Source organism: Lepisma saccharinum, chromosome 9 (assembly GCF_977018435.1).
Source record: "Lepisma saccharinum chromosome 9, izLepSacc3.1, whole genome shotgun sequence".
Taxonomy (NCBI): domain Eukaryota; kingdom Metazoa; phylum Arthropoda; class Insecta; order Zygentoma; family Lepismatidae; genus Lepisma; species Lepisma saccharinum.
Genome location: NC_139237.1, coordinates 69,750,265 through 69,773,453, shown reverse-complemented (window position 1 = coordinate 69,773,453; position 23,189 = coordinate 69,750,265). Strand labels below are relative to the sequence as shown.

Here is a 23,189-nt window from a genome sequence, read left to right as displayed (position 1 = left end):
TGGGCCGAACTGAAACTAAAACCCCAGAGCATTTCAGTTACGGTTCGGATAGATATATTCTGCTTTCATTCCAGTTTCAGTTCGAGAACTGAAAGTGAACCGAAAGGTTTCATTCCGGGCCGAACTGAAACTAAAACCCCAGATCATTCGAGTTTTGGTTCGGACATATATACTCCGGTTTCATTCCAGTTTCGGTTCGAGAACTGAAAGTGAACCGAAAGGTTTCATTCTGGGCCGAACTGAAACTAAAACCCCAGAGCATTTCAGTTACGGTTCGGATAGATATATTCTGCTTTCATTCCAGTTTCAGTTCGAGAACTGAAAGTGAACCGAAAAGTTTCATTCCGGGCCGAACTGAAACTAAAACCCCAGATCATTCGAGTTTTGGTTCGGACATATATACTCCGGTTTCATTCCAGTTTCGGTTCGAGAACTGAAAGTGAACCGAAAGGTTTCATTCTGGGCCGAACTGAAACTAAAACCCCAGAGCATTTCAGTTACGGTTCGGATAGATATATTCTGCTTTCATTCCAGTTTCAGTTCGAGAACTGAAAGTGAACCGAAAAGTTTCATTCCGGGCCGAACTGAAACTAAAACCCCAGATCATTCGAGTTTTGGTTCGGACATATATACTCCGGTTTCATTCCAGTTTCGGTTCGAGAACTGAAAGTGAACCGAAAGGTTTCATTCTGGGCCGAACTGAAACTAAAACCCCAGAGCATTTCAGTTACGGTTCGGATAGATATATTCTGCTTTCATTCCAGTTTCAGTTCGAGAACTGAAAGTGAACCGAAAAGTTTCATTCCGGGCCGAACTGAAACTAAAACCCCAGATCATTCGAGTTTTGGTTCGGACATATATACTCCGGTTTCATTCCAGTTTCGGTTCGAGAACTGAAAGTGAACCGAAAGGTTTCATTCTGGGCCGAACTGAAACTAAAACCCCAGAGCATTTCAGTTACGGTTCGGATAGATATATTCTGCTTTCATTCCAGTTTCAGTTCGAGAACTGAAAGTGAACCGAAAAGTTTCATTCCGGGCCGAACTGAAACTAAAACCCCAGATCATTCGAGTTTTGGTTCGGACATATATACTCCGGTTTCATTCCAGTTTCGGTTCGAGAACTGAAAGTGAACCGAAAGGTTTCATTCTGGGCCGAACTGAAACTAAAACCCCAGAGCATTTCAGTTACGGTTCGGATAGATATATTCTGCTTTCATTCCAGTTTCAGTTCGAGAACTGAAAGTGAACCGAAAAGTTTCATTCCGGGCCGAACTGAAACTAAAACCCCAGATCATTCGAGTTTTGGTTCGGACATATATACTCCGGTTTCATTCCAGTTTCGGTTCGAGAACTGAAAGTGAACCGAAAGGTTTCATTCTGGGCCGAACTGAAACTAAAACCCCAGAGCATTTCAGTTACGGTTCGGATAGATATATTCTGCTTTCATTCCAGTTTCAGTTCGAGAACTGAAAGTGAACCGAAAAGTTTCATTCCGGGCCGAACTGAAACTAAAACCCCAGATCATTCGAGTTTTGGTTCGGACATATATACTCCGGTTTCATTCCAGTTTCGGTTCGAGAACTGAAAGTGAACCGAAAGGTTTCATTCTGGGCCGAACTGAAACTAAAACCCCAGAGCATTTCAGTTACGGTTCGGATAGATATATTCTGCTTTCATTCCAGTTTCAGTTCGAGAACTGAAAGTGAACCGAAAAGTTTCATTCCGGGCCGAACTGAAACTAAAACCCCAGATCATTCGAGTTTTGGTTCGGACATATATACTCCGGTTTCATTCCAGTTTCGGTTCGAGAACTGAAAGTGAACCGAAAGGTTTCATTCTGGGCCGAACTGAAACTAAAACCCCAGAGCATTTCAGTTACGGTTCGGATAGATATATTCTGCTTTCATTCCAGTTTCAGTTCGAGAACTGAAAGTGAACCGAAAAGTTTCATTCCGGGCCGAACTGAAACTAAAACCCCAGATCATTCGAGTTTTGGTTCGGACATATATACTCCGGTTTCATTCCAGTTTCGGTTCGAGAACTGAAAGTGAACCGAAAGGTTTCATTCTGGGCCGAACTGAAACTAAAACCCCAGAGCATTTCAGTTACGGTTCGGATAGATATATTCTGCTTTCATTCCAGTTTCAGTTCGAGAACTGAAAGTGAACCGAAAAGTTTCATTCCGGGCCGAACTGAAACTAAAACCCCAGATCATTCGAGTTTTGGTTCGGACATATATACTCCGGTTTCATTCCAGTTTCGGTTCGAGAACTGAAAGTGAACCGAAAGGTTTCATTCTGGGCCGAACTGAAACTAAAACCCCAGAGCATTTCAGTTACGGTTCGGATAGATATATTCTGCTTTCATTCCAGTTTCAGTTCGAGAACTGAAAGTGAACCGAAAAGTTTCATTCCGGGCCGAACTGAAACTAAAACCCCAGATCATTCGAGTTTTGGTTCGGACATATATACTCCGGTTTCATTCCAGTTTCGGTTCGAGAACTGAAAGTGAACCGAAAGGTTTCATTCTGGGCCGAACTGAAACTAAAACCCCAGAGCATTTCAGTTACGGTTCGGATAGATATATTCTGCTTTCATTCCAGTTTCAGTTCGAGAACTGAAAGTGAACCGAAAAGTTTCATTCCGGGCCGAACTGAAACTAAAACCCCAGATCATTCGAGTTTTGGTTCGGACATATATACTCCGGTTTCATTCCAGTTTCGGTTCGAGAACTGAAAGTGAACCGAAAGGTTTCATTCTGGGCCGAACTGAAACTAAAACCCCAGAGCATTTCAGTTACGGTTCGGATAGATATATTCTGCTTTCATTCCAGTTTCAGTTCAAGAACTGAAAGTGAACCGAAAGGTTTCATTCCGGGCCGAACTGAAACTATAACCTCAGATCATTCCAGTTGCGGTTCGGACATATATATTCCGGTTCCATTCCAGTTTCAGTTCGAGAACTGAAAGTGAACCGAAAGGTTTCATTCTGGGCCGAACTGAAACTAAAACCCCAGAGCATTTCAGTTACGGTTCGGATAGATATATTCTGCTTTCATTCCAGTTTCAGTTCAAGAACTGAAAGTGAACCGAAAGGTTTCATTCCGGGCCGAACTGAAACTATAACCTCAGATCATTCCAGTTGCGGTTCGGACATATATATTCCGGTTCCATTCCAGTTTCAGTTCGAGAACTGAAAGTGAACCGAAAGGTTTCATTCTGGGCCGAACTGAAACTAAAACCCCAGAGCATTTCAGTTACGGTTCGGATAGATATATTCTGCTTTCATTCCAGTTTCAGTTCAAGAACTGAAAGTGAACCGAAAGGTTTCATTCCGGGCCGAACTGAAACTATAACCTCAGATCATTCCAGTTGCGGTTCGGACATATATATTCCGGTTCCATTCCAGTTTCAGTTCGAGAACTGAAAGTGAACCGAAAGGTTTCATTCTGGGCCGAACTGAAACTAAAACCCCAGAGCATTTCAGTTACGGTTCGGATAGATATATTCTGCTTTCATTCCAGTTTCAGTTCAAGAACTGAAAGTGAACCGAAAGGTTTCATTCCGGGCCGAACTGAAACTATAACCTCAGATCATTCCAGTTGCGGTTCGGACATATATATTCCGGTTCCATTCCAGTTTCAGTTCGAGAACTGAAAGTGAACCGAAAGGTTTCATTCTGGGCCGAACTGAAACTAAAACCCCAGAGCATTTCAGTTACGGTTCGGATAGATATATTCTGCTTTCATTCCAGTTTCAGTTCAAGAACTGAAAGTGAACCGAAAAGTTTCATTCCGGGCCGAACTGAAACTAAAACCCCAGATCATTCGAGTTTTGGTTCGGACATATATACTCCGGTTTCATTCCAGTTTCGGTTCGAGAACTGAAAGTGAACCGAAAGGTTTCATTCTGGGCCGAACTGAAACTAAAACCCCAGAGCATTTCAGTTACGGTTCGGATAGATATATTCTGCTTTCATTCCAGTTTCAGTTCAAGAACTGAAAGTGAACCGAAAGGTTTCATTCCGGGCCGAACTGAAACTATAACCTCAGATCATTCCAGTTGCGGTTCGGACATATATATTCCGGTTCCATTCCAGTTTCAGTTCGAGAACTGAAAGTGAACCGAAAGGTTTCATTCTGGGCCGAACTGAAACTAAAACCCCAGAGCATTTCAGTTACGGTTCGGATAGATATATTCTGCTTTCATTCCAGTTTCAGTTCAAGAACTGAAAGTGAACCGAAAAGTTTCATTCCGGGCCGAACTGAAACTAAAACCCCAGATCATTCGAGTTTTGGTTCGGACATATATACTCCGGTTTCATTCCAGTTTCGGTTCGAGAACTGAAAGTGAACCGAAAGGTTTCATTCTGGGCCGAACTGAAACTAAAACCCCAGAGCATTTCAGTTACGGTTCGGATAGATATATTCTGCTTTCATTCCAGTTTCAGTTCGAGAACTGAAAGTGAACCGAAAAGTTTCATTCCGGGCCGAACTGAAACTAAAACCCCAGATCATTCGAGTTTTGGTTCGGACATATATACTCCGGTTTCATTCCAGTTTCGGTTCGAGAACTGAAAGTGAACCGAAAGGTTTCATTCTGGGCCGAACTGAAACTAAAACCCCAGAGCATTTCAGTTACGGTTCGGATAGATATATTCTGCTTTCATTCCAGTTTCAGTTCGAGAACTGAAAGTGAACCGAAAGGTTTCATTCCGGGCCGAACTGAAACTATAACCTCAGATCATTCCAGTTGCGGTTCGGACATATATATTCCGGTTCCATTCCAGTTTCAGTTCGAGAACTGAAAGTGAACCGAAAGGTTTCATTCTGGGCCGAACTGAAACTAAAACCCCAGAGCATTTCAGTTACGGTTCGGATAGATATATTCTGCTTTCATTCCAGTTTCAGTTCAAGAACTGAAAGTGAACCGAAAAGTTTCATTCCGGGCCGAACTGAAACTAAAACCCCAGATCATTCGAGTTTTGGTTCGGACATATATACTCCGGTTTCATTCCAGTTTCGGTTCGAGAACTGAAAGTGAACCGAAAGGTTTCATTCTGGGCCGAACTGAAACTAAAACCCCAGAGCATTTCAGTTACGGTTCGGATAGATATATTCTGCTTTCATTCCAGTTTCAGTTCGAGAACTGAAAGTGAACCGAAAAGTTTCATTCCGGGCCGAACTGAAACTAAAACCCCAGATCATTCGAGTTTTGGTTCGGACATATATACTCCGGTTTCATTCCAGTTTCGGTTCGAGAACTGAAAGTGAACCGAAAGGTTTCATTCTGGGCCGAACTGAAACTAAAACCCCAGAGCATTTCAGTTACGGTTCGGATAGATATATTCTGCTTTCATTCCAGTTTCAGTTCGAGAACTGAAAGTGAACCGAAAAGTTTCATTCCGGGCCGAACTGAAACTAAAACCCCAGATCATTCGAGTTTTGGTTCGGACATATATACTCCGGTTTCATTCCAGTTTCGGTTCGAGAACTGAAAGTGAACCGAAAGGTTTCATTCCGAGCCGAACTGAAACTGAAACTAGGTTTCAACTGCAGTCCCTGCCTACATACTGTCATCTGGGGTTCCTCGTACTTCCTATCGGTGACAGAACCCGTTTGACGCCACTGTTTAACCCAGCTTGATATTGTTCTTGTTTGGGATTGGGCAATGGTGACCCTCCCCACAGCTCACCTGCACGGCTACAATAATCATCTCATGCACGTAGACCTCCACAGCCTGAATATGCAAATGCACTGACCAATGATTAATGAAGAACTAAATGGCAAACCGTTATGTTCAGCTTGGGCACAACACCACAATTTCCTTTCAGCAAAGTTGCCGCGTCTTATTGTATTGTTTCCATAGCCCACCCTGTATATCTTTCCCAAAACAATATTCCCCCCCCCCCCGTTTACTAGTAATACTGAAGTTTAAGTAGATTGGGCTGTTGGACCCTTGCTTATTGAGATTCGTAGGCGTGGTGTAGTCAATGCTAGGAGCGGTACATGCGTTATTCCGCGATGCAAGTAGCAAAAACCAGACAGGTTTAATTATAACTATAGTGTACATGCTTCCATTTGTTACTGTATTTTTTTTAAAAAAAAAATACTGGCAAGCATCGTGTTTCATTGAAGCTCCTACATCGGTGCATAAGCTCCCTAAGTATCTTACGTCTCCATCCAGCGGACAGCCATCCATCAAGTTCCAGCCGGTGGAATTAACTCCTGCAACAACCACAAAATCCTTGCAGAAATTGCGCGGAGGTTCTCAACCCTTCTGCATCTGACGTGGCGTCACTCCCTGACACAGACAAACCGCATGATAGGAGGCGTCAAGGAAACTCCGACGTTGACGCACTTCCGCCACGAAAGGGGTGAGTTTTGGAGTACGCGTTCGTCTGAAACAACAAAGCGATCACGGCAATCATGACAAGAACAGCTCAGGAATTAGCGAAATACGTCAGGAGTAGAACCGTTGTACCTTGACACCAGTCTCGCAAACGTTGTATATAAAAGGTCGAAACTTACTCCATAAAGGGCAACTTCTAAGTAACATGGCGTGTTTGTTAAATTTATACGACGCCGTGATGCTCAGGGTAGGAGCACACTATTACGTTTGAAAACAACGAGGAAGCAGCCGCTTGTGAGCCCTCGCGACAGTTCTGCAAACTTTCGGCAGTATCCGCTACAGCTCGGCAGTTTCCGCTACAGCTCGGCAATTTCCGCTACAGCTCGGCAATTTGCGCTACAGCTCGGCAGTTTCCGCAAACCACACTGGCATTTCGCAACAGCTCGCTTGTCTCCGTTATGCAACGAAGACAGCCGAAGACAGTAATTTGACTACATGGAACCGATGAAGTGTGTGGCAAACAGGCAAATTGTGTACATAGAACTAGCATGGTATGTTATGTGGATATGCACACGACATGTACGACACGAACGTAGCACGATCGTAACAATCATAAACAAATAGCTTCTGTGCAAATTCACCTTAAAGCATTTTGCAACCCTCAATACAGATTATGAATGTATGGATGGCGACAAACTTGGAAAAGTCAGGGATATTGAGGACCAGAAAAATGTGAGGGAATTTTGGTTTGGGTCAGAATTATTTCCTACCCCCTCTCCCAAACCGTGCTATAAAGAGACTCTTCAAGAATTGTAACTGAGTAAGTGTTGAGTTTAATTTACTGGTAATGGGTACTTACTCTTGGTCATGTACTCAGGGAGGGGGTGGAAGTTACCCCAATAAGAAAAATAAATAAACTAAGAATGTGAAAAAGAATATAGAAGCATAAAAACAGAAAGGGAAACCAAATTAGTTATGAAAATAACAGACGAAGGAATGAAAGGGTAGAATATAAGAAATCAAAATATTACTGACGATAAAAAAGAAATATGGTAAACCACTATTTCTGTATAAATAAAAGAAATAATACTTTATCTTTGTCGAGAAGGGGAGAGGAGGTTTCATTATTCCCATACACGCAGAAAATTAATTTAAAAATATGGCATTTCAACAACTAGATACAACATACCCATATTAGCTGAGCGTAGCGTGAAAGTTCGAAGTTAAACATAAATCATGAACTGATAATGGTTACAGTCCTCACTACTGGCTTGTATAGCGCCCCAATTTCCTCGTTCGTATTTCAAGAACGGCACAAAAAACTAATATTTACGTCACGTTAGATGCTTTCCATGGAAAGAAAAAATATAAGATTAATGCAGCTTACCACAATGGAAGTGACTTTTGTGTCAGTTGCCAACGAAGCTCTTTGTGCATTGAAACAGAAATCAGAAGCATACAACATCATATTCCTTGTTATCGAGGCAAGTGACAGGCGGTGCCAAAGTTTATATTTTATACAAAGAGCGAACCCATTGTGTTAGCAGCAATAGGTATCAGCGAACAATCTGGGAAAAGAGTTTTATCACCGACAAAAGTAAGAAAAGTTATTTTTTGGTGTGATTTTTTTTTCGTATTGGTGTTTATCGCTTCCATAGATATGCGCTGTTTCTTGGAAACAATATTTCAAAACAACAAAAAGGTCTGATATAGACGGAGGTACTTCTTTTCTGGAGATTGTTAAGTTCCTAGTAACTTTCCTCACCCTTTACTCCTATAGCCGGGAGCATTGAGGTTCTAAGGGTCTACACTGAAACCTATCTTCAGGGTAGGTGCAGAACAAATCCATCCAAAGTCGTGAAGTTTTAATGAAATGTTTACTTACTGCTTGAGTACTTACAGCCAGTGGTTAGGTAACTCGTAATCAATTGTTAATAGATAATTTCAAACTTACTAGAAAGGTCAAACTAGGGTGGCCCAAACCTAGGTTTTACAGAAGAGCGGCATACACCTATTCACTTCTTCCTAGACTTGGAGTTATCACCCGAGATGGCCAATTTAGGCTTTTACAGAAGAGCGGCTAACACCTATTCACTTCTTCCTAAATTGGAACTTATATCCCATTCGGCTAATCTAGGTTTTACAGAAGAGCGGCATACACCTATTCACTTCTTCCTAGATTAGACCGTTCCTATTTGGCCAGTCTAGGTTTTACAGAAGAGCGGCTTGCACCTATTCACTTCTTCCTAGACTGACACCAGAACAGACCTCCTCACGGACCAAACTACTTCGAATTTATACCCAAAGTTCCAGCCTCGAACACCTGTCTTTAGGTAATTTCTTATTACAATACTCCAAATTACAACAGAAAGATACATAGTTTGGCAATTAATAATTTACAAAGAAAGTTTACATATTCATTTGAGTTAACAATTATTTCCTTAACGTTGATAAAATCTTACATTTTGGAATTATACAAATTTAAATGTTCCGCCATTATTTAATTACAATTAGGTTAGTTCATCAAACATTGATAATCTTTGATTGGTAAATCTATATTTACATCATAATAAATGCCCGTTGTCTTAAGCGAGCTGACTTCATTAGATTGTTACAGAAAGGTGAATACATTAGTTCAACAACGCCTTGATTGGCGCGTTCGTATTTGCGTCACAACCCGAGCCATACAACATGTAGTATCACGGGCATTAACAAGGACATGAGGTAACACTATATCAATTTTTCCTTTCAACACGGCATTGCAAAGTTACAAAATAAATAAGGTCGTAACAGGACGAAAATGCTACGTCAATGTTTCCAGAGGCCATATAACATTATCTTTTACAGGAGGCACTGCTAACACGGAGCAATCGGTTAGCACTTGTTACTGCACTTGCATCAAAATATTCATGGAATAATTAAGGCAACCAGACGTCCTGATTTCGAGGGGTAATCCTCTCGTCACAATCGCTGTCCCATTTGTTCTCTGGCTGCAGTGGGAATGTAAAAATGTCCTGATTTTTTGTAAGCCACAATGAAATTCTTCTTTCTCATTATAACAATCACTGCTGGTACGTATCACTATTTAGTGAGTGTTGGGGTATGACTGATCGCACCAAACTCAAGCACCTTCTTGGTCAATCGCCGTATTTAGTCTTCTGACATAATCGCGGAATTCTTTCGTCGTTAAGTTAGGCTTGTTAGGTTTAAATTGGGGTTGTTGAAGGTCCAGGAATTTGAAATAAATTCAATTCCGGTCCAGGAGAGAAATCAGCAAACGTAAGTAGGTTCTGGATCGTAAAGAAACTTTTCATCTTTAAAGAATTTCAATTCCGTCCAGTAAACTTTTCTCCCGATGAATTTAAATAAGGTCCAGGAACCTCTTTTTCCGGATCAATTTGAATACGGTCCAGGAACCTTTCTTCAAGATCAATTTGAATATGGTTCAGGAATCCTTTTTTAATGAAACAATACGCGAATTGGACCGAATATAAAATGTGCGAGAAAAAAGGTCCTGTTGCGGAACGCAATAGAATCCATTAGAATTTATGGGTTACAGGTCCTTCAACAACCCTGGATTAAATATCTTAGGGTAAGTACACTACATTTAGCCTAACTACGAAAGTATTTAGTCTGACGTCAGAAGACGGCGCTTGACCAAGAAGGCTTTTGAGTTTGGTGCGATAAGTAAGGCTTGAATTGTAGTGTTGGGATGCAGGAGAGCGACCTTCTGAGGTAACATCCAAAAATAAAACTTCCACGTTATCCATCCTGGTCTACATTGTTGCACACCAACGAGCGACTGGTTGATCCTGGATCAACCTGGATCCTCGCCACTGTATTCCTTGTGGAAAGGTAAATAATGATTGTAAATTCCAGTTATGTGCGTCGTAAATAGTTTTTCTTTACAAATGAGTTTTTTGTTTGACGTCCACTTTTGTGTACACAGGTAGGCTAATTGGGACAGCGTGTACAGTTTAAACTGGGATCCGAACCACTATGTGCCTCCACCGGGTAACAAACCCGGGACCCCTTCATTACAAGGCGACAACGTTACCACAACGCCATCGGGAAGACAGTTTTTCTTCTTTTTTTTACAACTGAACAATTAACATTACATCAATTACGGCTAAGTGCGTAACAGCCGTTGATAATGTTTCATTTCATGTTGGACTGTCTTCTGTGAAAAGTTATGCAAAAAGCTCTAGATATGGGTGCAAAAGTGTCAGGTTTGGCAACAGTGACCAGAACTTATTGGCGGATGTTCTGAAAACGGACGTTCCGGATGTACTCGGCCATGGCAGAAGGGGGAGAAAAAACAAAATTACCGCCCTACACGTAAGATTTACGTACAGCACCCCTCTGGGGTTAAAATTACGATCTTCCACCGTAAGATTAACGATTGCTTTCCCCTCTCGCGAGTAACGAACGGTCCATTGTTTTTTGTAGTATTCGGGACGTCAGCCCAAATCGTCGGCACGAGAGCATTATTTTTTGGTTCTTCCAGTTTCCGAGAATAGAGGGAGCTAATCTTCTATATGAAAAACAAAATCCCCAAGTCCTCTGCAATGAATTGCAACGAGAGGATCGTATTTCGAGTGGAAGATTGAACGTTTAACCCTATTGTGCCTTATACCGTAATACATTACGCGGTAAATCGTTGAATGGAAGAATGACGATCCAAGATCGTCAATTTACGCTGGCATTCAACTACATAGAAAAGTAAATTCATCAGAAACAAAAACAAAAAAAAACAAAAAATGCATATAGTCTGTAGCCCAACCTAAATATTTTAAGTGAACCATCGAAAAAGATTCAGGAAGGTGCATCAAAAATTCATGAACTGATGCATTAAAGTAACATCTCGACACAGAAAGAAATACTCACTTGCATCGTATAATGCACTTGGCGTTACCTTTACAAACTACACACTGTAAATCAAAAATAGCATCACAGTACTCTTATTACAAATATTGAAATATTTTTGATTCGCATCTATTCACATATATATATATACAGGGTTAGTCAAAATTATGTTAACATTAAATGGGACAAACCAATCCATTAGTGTTAACATAATTTTGACTAACCATGTATATATATCTGTGTATTTTTCATGAATAAAGTCGTTGCCTTGTAATCAAGATATCCTGGGTTCGATACCCAGTGGAGGCACATATTGGTTTGGATCCCAATTTCAACTGTAGATCCTATTCCGATTAGCCTTTTTGTGCATAAAGTGGACTTAAAAACTCAATAACATACTATGATTGAAACGGACACATCACACTACATGTAAATTTTTTGTTCAATCTTTCTACTTGCAAAAATTATTTGTGTTTGTACACTTTCCACAAGCAATATTTACTTGAATCTTGTTATTAGTTTTGCAAAGTGCTCCACATACTTAACCATGGCGAAAATACTAAATATATATTGCATAGATATAGTATTTTTATTAATTGTTAGGCAAATAAATCATCGAGTGAAATCAATAAAACATCAGAGAATGCAGGAGAGAAATGCTGAAATGTAAAAATAATGAAGTGGTGCTATTTTATTCTTTACAAAGTGTATATTGAGACATGCATCAAGCTGCAAACTTGATTCCTGAAAAAAAACTTTCGTGCACTAATCGATACGTTTCTGATGCATCAAATACATTTGATTTGATACATTTAGTTTTCTGTGTACCGTACAAAAATTACCATTATAGTTCTTAAGGTATTAACAATTATTACAATTTTAACCGTAATTAACGTAATTTTAATGATTACGTTTTCAAAATTATACTTACAGTGTACACAATTGCAATTTATAATCATTGCCTACACGGTACAATATAAAAAAATAAATATAAAAAGGTTGCATCTTGTATTTTTCAAATAGGCAGGCTGTTAATTTTTAAGGGTAGATTTTCATTTTTGTTATCCAGCGTCGCCAAAATCCTGAAATGCTTGCTTCCATCCAATGTGTGCAACACTACTGCGATGAGTAGATTTTAATAGCAAATTTTCAATGGCAACTTCTACCTCCGCCGTCGAGTTAGGCAACACACAACGTGTTGCAGGGAAGCGAGTATTTCAGGATCTACGTGTCACATTTTTATTGCCTGTGACTGTAGAAACAAATATTACAATTGACTTTTTAACAATACAATATATATATATATATATATATATATATACAGAGTGGCCAAGATAAAAGAGGCCCCGTGTTATACGTGCTATAAAAAGAACATTAAGCAAGTAAGAGCTGCATTTATGTAACAAGAATTTTTTTCGCACGTTGTGTGATGACATGTTGTTATTTCTTACCGCTAGGGCGGCGCTCGAGCGGGGTCACGTGATGTTGAGCAGCGATTGAGTGATCAGTGCTGCGTTGTCAGTAGTCGGTTTGAAGCGTGTTGTAAAGTGCTGCAGAATGCCTTTGTCAATCGAATAAAGAGTGTTCATTGTTGAAACGTACTTCGGATGTAAATCGTTTAAAACTGTAAATGAAAGGTTCACGATAAAATATCCAGAGACAGCTGCTCCTGCGAAAAGTGTTGTGCAGAAATTAATCACGAAATTTAGAGCAACAGGTTCAGTCGCTAATGCCAAACGTAACCGTGTAAAGACAGTTTGTTCGGCGCACAATACTGAACGTGTTCACGAGGCTATGGTAAGGAGTCCACGGAAATCAACTAGACGTCTCTCCTCCAAACTAAACATCAAACGAACGTCATGCCAGAACATGTTGCAGCAGTTACATAATTATGCGACCATACAAAGTAAGAGTGATGCAAGCATTAAAACCTACGGATTACGGACAACGACAACACTATTGCGAATGGTTACTCACGAATGTTGCTGATGGTTATCTGGATCCTCATCTTTACTTCCACTCAGACGAAAAGCATGGTTTCACCTTAGTGGGTACGTGAACCCTCAAAACACACGCTATTGGTCAACAGACAATCCCAGGGAACGCTTTGAGATGCCTCTGCATGATTTGAAAGTAGGCGTTTGGTGTTCTGTTTCAGGCCAACGGATTGTAGGCCCCATTTTCTTTCAAAACACTGTGAACTCGCAAGTGTATGTAACGGAATTGTTGCAACCATTCATAGCGCAGCTAACGGATGAAGAACGAGAGTATGCGTTTTTCCAGCAAGATGGCGCTACGGCGCATACTTCACGGTTTTCAATGTCATATGTCCATGAAGCTTTCGGAGAACGTACAGTTTGCGCAGGTTTATGACCTCCCAGATCGCCGGATCTGTCGACCTGTGACTTTCATTTGTGGGGTAATTTAAAGTGTAAACAACACGCATAGAATTGAAGAGTTGAAAACAAACATTCGCAATGCGATTGCGGAAATCACACCAAATGAATTGGCAAAAGTTTCCAGAAACATGTTGAGACGTGCTGAGTTGTGTATCGAGGTTCATGGTGAACATTTTCAGCACCTCCTGTGAACTATTGACCTATTGAATGTTCAGTACGTTGTTTTTCATAATAATACTTTCCTACTCTGTATTCTGTATATACAATAAATGAGCGAATTGTCTGTATGTTGTTTATAAGACATGGGGCCTCTTTTAGTTTGGCCACCCTGTATATATATATATATATAAATATGGGTGTATATGTGTGTGTTTGTTTGTTCAGCAAAAACTCTCGAACGCCTGGAGCGATTTCAACCAAACTTGGTACACGTATCACTTGCAATCTGGAAATAAATACTGTGGGAGTATGACACCCCTGGCACCCCTAGGGGTCGGTTAGGAAGGGATGACATGTAAAAATAATCGAGAACCACCGATATTAAATTTCGCACAGACAGACATCCGTGACTCTATGCAATCCGCACAACGCTAGTGTTTCTCGGGTTGTCTAACATTCAGGCTGTTGCGAATGGAATCCATAGTTTTCGTGACACTCCCAATGCGGTTCAACTCCAAGTTCATCACCTATGGGCATGGGGGCAGAGGGGGTGAAAAATAAAATGCCACAAATGACCTAGGTTAGTGTCGAATCCATAGTTTTCGGAGTAGCTAAGCTGATTGGTGAAATTCACGATCACATTTAAAATTAGTTACATTTTACACTATAGTTAGAATTCATTATTTTCCTGTCTAATTCAAGATTGGGATAAATAAATACCCGGGCAACGTCGGGTAATCAGCTAGTGTTTCTATAAAAGTTCGTAATCAATGCATAAAATGAAGTACATTTTAATGTGTACTACATGTGTGTTTATATGTGTATTTTCAGTATGTAGTTACTTCAACTTTTACATGTGTTTCAGGCATGTGTGAAGAGGTGCTGGAATTATTAAACTGAATGCTTCCCTCCAAACTGACCGCCAGGGGGTTATTTAAATGGAAAGGCCTCACAGGATGAGACAAAACAACGACAGCAAACTGAAAGCATTATCGAATTTCACAACCTCAAATGAAAATTTACAACTGACGCTTAGGGTGATATGAAACTGTCAGCATGTACGCCCCATCCCTCTTAAAAAGCAATTACTCTGTAATCCACACATTTACCTTCCCAAACACATTTCAATTTTCGTTTTACATTAGTTAGTGAATTGTGCTTAGTTATCCACCAATCCCGTTTTTTCTCCTCCACCACCTAGTATTATATATGTATTAGTCAGGTCTTCCTTTGTAACCAGATTCACCCGAATAAAAGGAATAGTGTGTGCTGTCCTCTATCGATCGAATTCGAAACAAGAGGTTTGTAACAGGGATGGACACAAAATCCGGATAACGGATATCCGGATTTCAAATTATCCGATATCCGTTTCGGATGCAATAGATAATTCGAATATCCGGAGAATCATGATAATAATTCGAATATCCGGAGAATCATGATGATAATTCGAATATCCGGAGAATCATGATGATAATTCGAATATCCGGAGAATCATGATGATAATTCGAATATCCGGAGAATCATGATGATAATTCGAATATCCGGAGAATCATGATGATAATTCGAATATCCGGAGAATCATGATGATAATTCGAATATCCAGAGAATCATGATGATAATTCGAATATCCAGAGAATCATGATGATAATTCGAATATCCAGAGAATCATGATGATAATTCGAATATCCGTAGAATCAGGATAATTCGAATATCCGGAGAATCAGGATAATTCGAATATCCGGAGAATCAGGATAATTCGAATATCCGGAGAATCAGGATAATTCGAATATCCGGAGAATCAGGATAATTAGAATATCCGGAGAACTGGGATATCTGGATAATCCAAACATTGGGTATCCGGATAGAAGTACTTCAAGGATTTGTAGAAAATCCGTACAGTGAAATACGAAAATGACTAATAAAATAATCCGTAAAACGGATAAACGTTAAAACTTATAATGCACACATTCGGATATCTGGACATTTCGGATAATCCGAATATAGGATATCCGGATAATCCAAATACAAATAATTCGGGCAACTTGGATATCAGAATATCCTATACCCGGATATTTTAATAAATAGAAAATTCTCAGATATTCGAATAAAATTTTATCCAGTTTTGGCCATCCGTACACTCAGAGAACTAAATGCATCATATCGATTGATACACCAGAATGAATCGATTGATGTACTTAAGTGTGTTTTATGGCTTCTTCATAGAATCAGATTCACATTTGATGCATTTGGGTGCATTTTTGTATGTCGTGAAAGAAACACCAAAGTGCATCATTTGATTCAAGTGACGATTCCTTTCAGTCGAGATGCACTTCAATGCATCATCAATTGATGCGTTTTGATGTACCTTGATGCAACTTCCTGCATCTTTTTTGATGATGCACTTAAATGTCTCGTCTTTGCTACATAAACTCTATAGCTCAGACCAAACGTTGAAGTGCATCATCCAAAAAGATGCTGGAAGGTGCATCAAGGAAAATCAACTGATGCATTGAAGATCTCGACTGAAAGAAATCCTCACCGAATCAAATGATGCACTTTGGTGTTTCTTTCACGACATACAAAAATGCAGCCAACTGCGTCAATCGATGCATTCTGGTGCATCAATCAATACGATGCATTTAGTTTTCTGTGTGTAGTTTATAAAACGTATAAATAACGGAGGCATCTCAGAGAATTTCTCAAAGCTGTCAGTTCAACGTACAGTACCAACACCTTCTTCTATACAAAGCCTAAACAGATGCACTTCGTTACACGGAACGCCATCAGAGGTAGGCCATGGAATCACGGCTGAAAACTGAGTTAGTTTCAAAGTAATATTTATCGTATATGTGAAGACAGTGTAACACACATCTGCGATTGCTAAGGCTGATATCTTGTTGATCCATGACCTACCACTGATGACGGCAAGATTCGCGATTGACGGACAGCTCGAACACATGGTGAAGTGCATTCTCTCGTCCTAACTAAAGAGAACCAGACTGCTATTGTGCCTAGCATCACCAAGGTTCGGTAAAAACGACGACCTTTCATCAAGTTTCCGATCCGTGGCTATAACTCTTGTATGCCTGGATAGATCGAGGAAAAGAAAACAAGATCCGAAGAAACACAGAGTCAAAAACCAGATGGGAGTACACAGGAAAGAGTGGATCTTGCAGATCCTCATTCCAGCTCTACCCACCGACGGTCATTTCAACGCGGAGGTATTCATTTTCACCTCTCATTGCGCCGAGGAGGAGCTTCAGGTTGCCCCCAGCGAAAATTCTGTGGTTGCCGAGAGAGAGAAATATTCTGACGTGAACATGACATGGAAGGAGCATCTGGATGAGAATGAATATCTAGTCACTCCTGGACCATCCATCATTGCCACAGCTTGCACAATTTACGAGTGAACCCCTTCCCCTCAAACACAAAACTCTCAAATGGCAAGCGAAAAACGTGCCCTTCAGATTAAACCGCACAGGGAAGACCAACACCAGAGAGTGAACTAATTACGCTCCGTAAACAAGAACGTAGATGTTAATCGGCTGTTCAACGCAGGAGAAACGGAAACGAATCTACAAGGGTTCATATCAAACGAAAATATTGGAGAACTTATAGGCATATTTTACACGAGGGAAGGTCATTAAAAACAGGAATTACATTAATATTTTTATTAGATCACTTACAGACACCGCTTGCGTCTTATTTATCGACAAAGGGGCCCTGCTTCGCAATCCACTTGGTCCACCTGTCCACAAAGTTGATGTTACCCTCAATGAAAAAGGTTTTTGTTGCGGCCTTTAACCAACTTGGCACCTCCTCCATTACCTCGCTCTCATATGCAAACTTCTGACTCTGCAAATGGTGTTTCAAGGGTCCAAAGAAGTAAAAATCCCGATGGTGCCAAGTCCGGACTGTGTGGTGGATGTTTCAAAACCTCAAAATTCAGAGAACATCCGTATAGGGACTGGCGTTGTCGTGACGCAACAACACTTCTTTTGAGAAAAGTTCCAGCATTTCGATCGAATCGCGGGCTTCAACTTGTTCACTAGCACATAACTGCATCGAGTCCTAATCATAGTTTTCCTAGAGGTACACCAACATAGTGCATTTTGCTTTCACTGTTTTATCCATGTAGAGTTCTCTCTGTCAGTGGCACTGCAACGTAATCATCTGCCTTGGAAACCCTTCGTTTCCAACTTAGCTTTGTCTTTTCATCAAGTTACTGATGAAAACTCATTATCCCTCTTCCTTTCGTGTCAAACACATCACAAGTCTTCTTGATCTAATTATTCCAGTAGTATTAGAAGATGAAAATGGATTATGCAGATCCGTATTATACAAATAGCCTACACCCTTCTCAATATATCTTATATTCAGAATATTTTGCACGGATATTTGCAAATACGAGATTATGTCAATACAGTGTTTATCTAAAGTTGATGCACAGGCGATTGGCATTATGATATTTTCAGAATTTACTTTTTACTTTGATTCCCCGAGACACCTTACCACACACAAAACTGGAAATGCATAAAAATCAAAGTTGACACACTATTGTTGATTTGGTTTTGACATGCTTTATTTTAGTTAGCTTTTCGCGAAGATGATTATGAATGATATGATGAAATTGATGAATGGACTCAAAAAGAACACCCGGGTCTCCCTGATGGCGTAGTGGTAACGTCATCACGTTGTAATCAATGTGTCCTGGGTCCGATCTCCGATGCAGGCACATAGTGGTTGGATCACACTTTAAACTGTAATTAGCCAATATGTGCATAAAGTGGATTTAAACAACAATTCAAACAAATAACACCCATCCCAAGACCGGGAACAGAAGCCGAAACCCCCGACGTCCTAAGGGCTGTACTGCCCACTCCACCACGGAGAACGGCCATGCTGGTGCATCCAATAACACAGTCAAACGTGCATTTTGGATTCTTTGAAATGGGCGTGTTTGGTCTGTTCAATCGATCCACTTTAGGGTATCATACAGAACAACAGCTGATAGAAGTACTCTTTGATGCATTTCTCTGTATACTTTGATGCATTTCTCTATGTACTATGATGCAGCAAAAGTACATATTAGCAGTTTATACACCTTGGATAAAACTCAGGATACGACGCTAGTAAGGTTTGTGGAGCCACAATAGCTCTACCAACAAAAATTGATCTAGGAAAAAAATCCCAAAGAATCACGACATCCAACACAATTGATCTGGGACGCGATAATCCAATGCTAATGACGCAATATATCACGCGACAACAGATAGGTCTGAAGAAAATAAAATAACTTTGCGAGTACCCGAGACGAGCGTCGGTGACGACGCAACTGATCGATTCTTTACGACTCTCCACGTGCTTTAGCTATGTTCCTAGACGTTAAACAATCTAATCTAATCTATACACGTGCCCCAAATCTCTTCTTACTCAGCGAGACAAATACATCTGCATAGAATCTCCTCTTACTCAGCGATGCATTTCATCAACATATCTGCATAGAACTTGCTATTGCTCAGAGAAACAACTCTCACAACATTGAGAGTTATTCGTACGTTTGTTAGGTCAAAGATACATCTCTTACACGTCTAGCATATGGATAACTACTTTTTGTCCAAATTCATTGCGTTGATTTATTTTACTTCGCTTTTCTGCCAATTTTGGCTAATCGCGAAAATAAGGATGTATGGTGATGATATGGATGAAAGGACAATCACAAACACGTATGGACAGCACACAACACGGGTCCCACAGAGGGATTATAGTGGACATCGGTGCAGACGCCAGAGCCTCGTTACTCTGTAAAAATGCACTCCAGAGGTACTACGTGGAAGGGTCACCCCTTATGCCCCTATTGTCCAAATAAAAATAGCTACCTGCCGAGTTGCTATCTTAAGTCAAACTATGCAAAGATAGGCTAATCAGGACTGGACTGGACATACAGTTTAAAGTGGGATCCGAACCACTTTGTGTCTTCCCCGGCTATCGAACCTGGGCCACTACGCTATCGGGGGTCTCAGGAACAGCTACCCTTTCTTCCATCAGTGTTGGTTCATATTTTTTTCTAGTGTTGACGTAAATCAATCCTTAGTGACTCACTATCATGAATCGCTAATCAAAAGTGCATTCAATTTACTCTTGTTACGCGAGAAAAGAACCTCTATACTCTATCCAGGAAATCTCTGGAGCCAGTGAACGAAACAAGTCTCTGCGCAAGTGGTGACTCGAGAGGTCTCGGCCAATGAACGCGTGAGAGGTGAAGTGCAGCTACCACCTGTTAGTAGCAGCGCGTACTGCATCGCTGAGTCCAATCGCTTTCTCTCCTTCTCTACCATCGTGACTGTCCTTGCTCCACAGATTCCTGAAACAGAGTATAGGGATGTTATTGAGACGAGATTGGGCAATCTCTCTCTTGTCTCGTGTGTGTGAGGAGGTCTGTATTGTTCTCGGTCTCGACTTTCGAACAGGAGCAACGCACACAAGCAGACCTCGCCAACTGACCATATTTGTGAAAGAGCGCTCTCGTATGCACATGTGGACTGCAGAGCAAGCATCGATACTGTAGCGTTGTTAAGAGGGGCGGAACGGAGGGAGTGAGCTACGACGGAGGCTTAGTCGGTCGCGTTCAAGCGATGGGGAACATCTCATCTAAATCATGAAACAGGAAATTTTTCCGTGAAAAGGAGAGCCCCCCTCTCAACGCACACAGCCCACCCAGTCGTACTCTGCTGCTTAGTGACTTCAAATGCAGTAAGGCCTTGTAATTCGCACCGCACAGTGTGTTCACTGACTTCTACAAGTGAAAGCAAGATCCTAAAGTTCGATATACAATGTGCCACTGAACAATTTCTTGCAGCAAAGCAGCATACTGAGGCAAACAACTTTTCACGTCGTTTCGATGATACGGCGTTACATTTTATCCCGAATATACTCAACTCTGAACAGTTCGAGTTGTCACCAATGAATTAATTTTGCAGTCACTAACAAAACGTATGATCCTATTTGTATATAACCATGCTGATATATTTTTCGTATGTCTGAATAAGACGAGCATTAAAGTAATTTTGGCTTAGATCCATTTTTAAGAGCATCAAAGTTTTGTTTACGGACGTCTTGAAGGAAATTTACAACAGCGACACTAAGTTAAGTCTTCATTTTGCATTCGCATAATCTACTCTTGCTCAGCGAGATAAGAACATCTGCATCTAATCTATACACGTACAGTCCGGCCAAGGGAAACGAAACTAGCTGGAAAGTACGATTCCAAACGCGAGAGGGGAAGCAGGTAGCCCTGTGGCTTTGCTTGCTAGGGCTCGCTTCCTGTGTTTATTACTGCTTTCTGTGTTGTGTTTGTGATGTCTCTTACAATTCGTAACAAACCGTTTTGAAGTGGAACAAAGAAAACTGTGACGTTTTGGTCCTTGTTGCACATTCTACAAAACGTCCTCGATACAATACAGAATGCCAAAAACGATTCAGTTACTACATTTTCTTTATTGTATTTATAATACTTTGCATAATAATACTATTATTAGTGAATACTATCCTGATTACTGCTGTGTACATTTGTGCTAATTATACGATTTACTAAGGAGACCAATTTAATTGAATTAACCAAAATAAAGTTACTGGTTTACAAACAAGTTTATCTCCTAATGTGACGTAATGAATATTTTCCTGACATGTTCCGTTTGCTTATATAGTATATGGTTGTTTTTTTTTCATTCTGTACCCTTACATAATTCGTAAACATCTCTATGTACTTTGGCGGCGATGTTACTACGTTTGAAACTTCTTTGTTGTTTCCACAGCAGACGATTTTCACGAAACCCGCTTCCTGAACAAAGTGCCGTCACCCCTATTTTGCCAATGAACACGTCCAGTTGGCGCATGCGCACTTCCGTCCATGGTCTCAGCTAAGGCAGCCAGACAGTACCCCAAATCTCTCCTTACTCAGCGAGACAAAAACATCTGCTGCATTTAATCTGCATAGAACTTGCTATTGCTCAGAGAAACAAGGACATCTGCATTTAATCTGCATAGAACTTGCTATTGCTCAGAGAAACAAGGACATCTGCATAGAACTTGCTGTTGCTCAGAGAAACAAGGACATCTGCTTAGAATATTCTTACTCAGCGAGTTAAGAACATTTGCAATAAATCAACATATCTGCATAGAACTTGCTATTGCTGAGAGAGACAAGGACATCTGCATAGAATCTCTTTTTACTCGACGGGTCAAGAACATCTGCATCTAATATACATATCTGCATGGAACTTACTATTGCTCAGAGAGACAAGGACATCTGCAAAGAATCTACTCTACTCAACAAGAGAAGAACATCTGCATAGAATCTTCACTAGCTCAGCGAGTCAAGAACATCTGCATTTAATCTACATAGATTAACTTACATGGAACTTACTATTGCTCAGAAATACAAGAACATCTGCAAATAATCTCCACTTACTCAGCGAGTCAAAAACATCTGCATCTAATGCACATATCTGCATACAGCGTACTATTGCTCAGCGAGAACATATGCACAGAATCTATTTTTACTGAGCGACACAAGAACATCTGCATCCAATCTATTCTTGTTCAGTGCACAGAATCGGTTGACGTTATTGAGACGGTATCAGTCTGTGAAACCATTAGCTGATGAACGTTTGTCGACATTGAATCAGCTTTCCCGTTTCCTGGAAATGCGACGCTTGCCAAACAAAGAAGAATCGTCCTCCTTGCTCCTGCCTCCGACAAACGAAACCTCTGATGCGAGAAGATGAACATCAAAGGAATCACGGGAAGGACAGGTCGTCTTTCCGGGAGCACACATAAAAGACTCCTTGGAATCGTCCATTAATTAATTTCTCCTTCCAGCCTGGAAGACAAGTCCCTTTTGGCCATTAGCGGGCATTAAGAGATGCCTGGGAGAGAAGGCGAAATTGTTATTTAGCAGCCTGGAAGGGCGTGGAGAGGAGAGAGGGAATAAGTGGATTATATCTCCTGACATCACTATCTCAAATGACGAAAGTCGCGGATGAAAATATGAGCGCTCGGAATTGAGTGGGTCCCCAATAATTTACTTTAAATTATATTACTGAGAATAGCAAAATAAAATAATTCTGAAGCTACTTATAACCGGATTTGGTTTCAAAAGACACAAATTAAAATTTTAGATTTGCTACGTCGTTTTTTCTACCTCTCTAGTTTATTCGCAACGATGATAGATAAAATAGATGAGGAACAATCCTGCCCATGTCTTACCCATGGTTTGAAGGGGGCAGGTTCTTAATTTTTCTCTTTATTTTTATCTATGAGCGTTTAATATACCGGGTGTCCGAAAAGTCGCTCGACCGAGAAATAAATATTTGATTTTGAAAACAATACTTGTGTTATTAAATCAACAATAAT

At 40.5% G+C, this 23,189-nt stretch overlaps 1 protein-coding gene across 3 annotated transcripts in view; it reads right to left on the bottom strand.

Moving 5' to 3' along the window:
• The window catches only part of Tpst (tyrosylprotein sulfotransferase), a 420,927-nt gene that overhangs the window by 229,930 nt on the left and 167,808 nt on the right, over nucleotides 1-23,189 (bottom strand). Inside the window, exon 1 of one of the 3 annotated variants that reach the window (XM_083128368.1) lies at nucleotides 7,739-7,783. The exons of the other annotated variants lie outside the window; for them this stretch is intronic. The gene's annotated coding sequence lies outside the window, so the exon portion shown is untranslated. Of the gene's footprint in view, nucleotides 1-7,738; nucleotides 7,784-23,189 lie in introns of those variants that run through there. 3 annotated transcript variants of the gene reach the window in all.